Genomic DNA, 5,461 nt, shown 5'->3' on the forward strand with positions numbered 1-5,461 from the left:
ATTTGCTATGATCCGCATTAGGTTTCTGCCGGATCAATGGGGCTTTAGGCCATGGCAATTTTTCCGTGGCAAATATCTCCGTGACGCTCTTCGTGAGTGGCGTCCACCGGTGTTTTCGGTTTGAAGGGTGTGTGTTGTCCCTTCCGCCAACAAGAGGGCGAGAGCTGGATGAGGTGTCAAAGTTTACCCTTGACTGCCAAATACCTAGCCTCCTCTTTTTGTTCTGCCGGGCGATCCGGACATTGTTCTCTCTGGTCCTCTGCGTGTAGAGGTGTGTACTCTGGGGAAGATCTCTTCCCAGTTGCTTTTCCGTCTCGGCAAAGCGCTTTGCCGCCGTCATGATGGCATCCCAAGTTGATGGCATGCCATCCTTACCCGTCAATGTGCGGATAAGTTCTGGGTATTCGGCGCCTTGGATGAAGGCGGCGCGAACCAGATCTTCACTTATGTTGCCGAGACTAAGCTTTTTGGAGTTGAAGCGAGTGATGAAGTCTAGTAGAGATTCATCCTCCTCTCTCACGCAGTTAAGGATCGTCCACTGCTCTTCAGTGTACTTCCTCTGTTGGCTGAAATGCTGGCTGAACTTGTTCTGAAAGTCCGCCCAGTCATATATGTGGTGGATCGGTAAACGATCGAACCATGCCCTGGCCGCTCCGACCAGAGTCATCTGGAACATGTAGCACCACGTGGGTTCCGTCCAGTTGCTGACGGTAGCCCCCGCAATGAACCTGTTCAAATGGTCGTCTGGGTCGGATAGACCATCGTAAGTGCCAATGTTGGACATTTGTTTGGCACTTCTCGGGGCGATTGCTTCCGCAATGTCCCTTGCGAACTTTGACTTCCCTGCATTTGTAGCAGTTGGTCTAAAGGTTTTGGAAAAGTCACGCGGGTTTCTCTCCACGATTGGTTTAAAGGCTTCCCCAAAATTCCTTTTTGGTTGGACGTCCGTTTCCTTACGCTTCCCTTTCGCCTTATGGCGAGGGTTCGCGTCGGTGTCGGACTCCAACTCGTCGTCTGAGTACTCGCAGTCACTGCTCATATTGAGGTGTTGGCGAGTACTGGCGAATTCGTCAGCCTGTTGAACTGAACGCAAGCGTTCGTCCAATTCGGCTTGGAATTCTCTTTGCCGTGCTTCGGCCCAGGCCTTCACTTGATCTAGTGTTTGGCGAGGAACCTTCGTTCGTTTTTCCAGTTGGGTATCGGAGAACCCCAATGGAATATTTACTCCACTTGCCCCGGCTTGGGTAGTCGGGGTAGTGTTCGTAAGGATTGTCTAACCGCCGGTGTTCCCCCCAGTTGCTGGGGTTGTTACAGGGGTTTCTTGGTCGGTTACTGGCCTTTGAACCGGAGTAACGTTAACCATTTCTTCAGAAATTGTGAAAAAACTAGAGTAGTTCTAGCTTTTATACACGGATGGCGCCAATGAAGAAACACTAGGTGACCCGGTACAGATTATAGATAATCTGGGGGTTAAGTAATGTTTCCCACGGATGAGGTCTAGCTGAGAAGGCTGTTCTTCAGGAGACCTGCAAAACAAACACCGTAAGCTCGTCACTGAGAAGGGGGGAGTTCCTCCTTGTGACCACCCTCCGGCGTGAGAATCAGACTAGGTTGCTCTGAATATAAGTGTATATTAAGAGATTGCTAGATAACTGGATAGCAGATGATCTTACCATTCCAAGATATTGGAGTATTTATAGCCGAAGGTAGGTTTCCTAGAAGGTACAGCCGGCTGAATAGTATTCCTGTTCAACCAACAGTGGACTATGCACAGGCCATACTGGTTGGTGGGTAGGTTACGGCCAACAGTAACAAAGTCGGCTGCACTATTCCACCAACTGTAGATTATGCACGTCCTACTTACTGTGGATTGTACGCAGACCATGCTGGTTGGTGAATAGGTTACGGCCAACAGTAACACTATTCCACAGTAACACTATTCCACCAACTGTAGGCCGCGCATGCTCCTCAGTAAGGGTTGGTGAGTAGGCAGCGGCTAATAGTGACAAACAGTACTAGAGGGTGCTCCTCCTCGCCCTGTTGTCGATGAGCTGTCACCCTGTGATTGGCTCATGGGCTGTTCTGGTCAGATCGTCTGTCCTATCCATACCTTGGTAGGTATGGTACAAAAGATCTTTCAGAATCAGACTGGCTCATTTAGGCGGGATTGTTCCCGCCTTGCTCATTCCTTCATGTGACTACTGAAGTAGCTAGTGTCTTGTGCGTGTAGCCCTGCTGTCTGCGGGTAGCCTTCCCTGATGGCTTGTATCCGCAACTGCGGGAACAGGCGGGGTACTTCACCATTGGGAGGCTTTCCCTGCGTGTTCAGCTTGTGTACTGCGCGTAAGATCCTATGAGCATGGTGGGTCCTGCGGGAGCAGATGGCCTTTGCGCAGACGTCCCTGTTCAAGGTGAGTCTTGCGGGACCAACTGGTCTCTGCTGGGACCTACCTCTTCACATATCTTACTTTTATGTCTTGTTTATTAATAAACAATGCCTTTTAAAGTTTGAAAAGTATGAATTAACACGTTTTTAATTTTTAACATGAGCAAAGAACACAAGGTCCCAACTCTCAAACTAGTGTGTTGAAAATACGGCACAAAACGATAAATGGCAAGTGGGAACACACCGTGTGGGCCTCATAGTCCATGCTCAATTACTCATGAAACATGTACACTTTTATTTACCATTTTTTTAAATATGTTTTGTAGTTTACCGTTTTCTTATCTTATATAAAACTAGTCAAAGACAGCAACACACATTATAAGACAAATCGAAACATGCGTGTTTGTTAATGTTAAATGTTTGTTAAAACTAATATTCTAAGTTTATTTCCAGAAAAAAAATTAATGATGTAGAAGGTGATCCATAGTGACTCGCAAAGCCCGAGCAATCAAAGATTGATATTTAGTAGAATAGACTTTGTGATCCCTTTTGATAGCGGGCGCAGCTTGTTGTTCGCTTACCCGTTATCCAGATGTAGCTTGGTTTTTGTTAAATGTTAATAATAAAAAAAAAAGTTACTAAAATTCGTATTCAATACGGTGAAATTGAACATGTTATAGCACATGGGTAGCAATACATAAAAAGATTAAATACGTATAAATGACAAAAAGCTAGAAAGATTGAGGACCTCTAAAACGCCCTTGACTAATTTGGCGAAACAAGTACGTATAACGTATGAAGAGGGACGTAATATTTGACAACAACGTACGGGCAGACGAAGGTGTTAAAGTTTTCTTTTTTAATGTTTTTCTATTTAAGGTGTATTAGTAATATATGAAATAAAACATGATAAATATGTTTGAATGTTGAATTAAGCAAGAACGAAAGGAGAATTGTCTGTTAATGGTGGTCAATATATATAAGACGTGAGAGTCCCTTTCAAAATTCCAAAAGGAATTTCAAACATAACTGTCAAAGGAATTTTTAGGCTAATAAAATGTATACATAAGTTGATTACTGTTCCATTGTTGATTTCATTGGTAATACAGATTAAGTGTATTGAGTAATAATGTTTTGTTCTTATTATTTGTTAATTCAAAAATTAACTTAAGATATAAACTATGATAATCAACTATAGCATTCTTATTTCTTAAGCTTAAAATAGTTTGGATAGATTACTTAAGATATAACACTCGCTTTCAAATGAACTTCACTTCACCCACAAACATCATCGATGGAAGTGTTTTTAATAGATATTTACTAGAAAAATTGTGTTAAATTTGCAACATCATCCCGCTTTTTACCCGTTGATCTCATTTGAGTCACTCCTTTAACATTTTATACTAGTAAATATTATCAATTTTTACGCTAAAAGCCAAAGAAAATAATATTTTCATATAGAAGTACGATAAAAAATTATAAACTGAGACACATTTAGCCCATCATTTTCTGAAACGTCGAAATTCCGTGTTTAATAATTGAATCAGGGTTTTCCGAAACACAAGGATTCCAAAGTTTAATCATTGAATCATAAATTTCTAAATCAAACATCAAAATGCATATTGCCAAGCATTCTTCTTTTGTTTTTGAACAAATTCCTATCTCCATTCAATCATTCAGTCCACTTGCAGTTTGAGTAAAATAAACCAGTAAAAGTATAAAGTAAAAACTAAATAAAGGATATCAACAAAATGTCAAAATCACACTTGAGTAAATATATCAACATTTAATTCCCATATGGGCTAAGGCCATATAACATATTCATAAACCCAAAAACAAAAAAGTCAACAAAAGTCAATGATCCGGAAACGACGTCGTAACATACTCTTTAACCTCTCTCGCAATCACACCTCTCATCACATCCCAAAACCCCTCCGGCAAACTCTCCGACACGTTTCCCGACAACCCCGTACTCCCCGGCGGCGCCAACGACAACGTTGTCATCGGATCATCCTCATCCGACACCACGGGATCAGGCAGCCGCCGTTTCTTCAAAGTCGAATTCCAATGATTCTTAACCGCATTATCAGTCCGACCAGGTAACAACCTAGCAATGGTGGCCCACCTGTTTCCATACCTAGCATGAGCAGCCAAAATGGTGTCATCTTCAGCCGTGGAAAACGGCCGGTGATGAACATCAGGACTAAGCTGGTTACACCACCGGAGCCTACACGACTTGCCTGATCGACCGTTAATATACTTACTAATATGTGACCAGTTGCGGGCCCCATACCGTTCAACAAACCTAGTTAAAATCTTGTCTTCTTCAGCCGTCCATGGACCCTTTATCTGGTTTGAGTGTTTTAGTTTTTGACCGGAGTTTGAAGACTCAGATGAGGATGAATCGGAAGAAGATGAAGCAGTAGGCCAGTTGATAGGTTGTTCCATTGATTGAATGAATGTGAGGATGGATAATGGATTATGGATAGTGAGTTGAATGTATATATGTGTGTGTGTATATATAGGTGGATGGGTGCATGTACGTATGAAAGGGGTTGAGGACAAAGGGTGGGTTCTAGGAAGGTGGTTTTGGTTTTTTTAATAATGTAAAAGGTTTGGGGGTTTTAAAAGACAAGAGAAAGGTGTATAGAGGGGTTTGTTTATAAGTTAGTTTGGTAGGGTTAACAAAAAATCTAGGTACGTACCCAACCTTTTTTTATAATAAAGTTAAAACCTGAAACTATAAATTTTGTTTGGTTTTGTGATAGTTTTTGTAAGCATGAAATATTTGTTACTGCCAAGTATATTTACAATTTTGCATTGCTTCATACATGTTGAGGTTTTTAATTTTTAATGTCTTAAATGAGTTGGTTACATGAATGGTCTATGTTCTATATATGTTATGGCTTGAAGGTTTATTTGTTTCTTTTTCAATAATGTTTGATACATATGGTTCAAGTTGGTTATCAAATTGTATCACATTTTATGTTTTTATAAACTTGGGGCTGCTTTGTAGTCTTTTAATGATTTCATTAAAAGACTGCCTATGAATCAGTCGGTAATGTGGATTATTGT

General features: G+C 41.4%; 1 pseudogene; it reads right to left on the reverse strand.

Moving 5' to 3' along the window:
* Nucleotides 1-4,161: 4,161 nt before the first annotated feature.
* LOC143580492 (transcription factor MYB77 pseudogene) lies at nucleotides 4,162-5,149 on the reverse strand (annotated as a pseudogene).
* Between the last annotated feature and the right edge of the window lie 312 nt (nucleotides 5,150-5,461).

This window comes from Bidens hawaiensis, unplaced genomic scaffold, assembly GCF_021521415.1.
Source record: "Bidens hawaiensis isolate Kalapana, Puna unplaced genomic scaffold, B.hawaiensis_p1.1 tig00030502_1, whole genome shotgun sequence".
NCBI lineage: Eukaryota > Viridiplantae > Streptophyta > Magnoliopsida > Asterales > Asteraceae > Bidens > Bidens hawaiensis.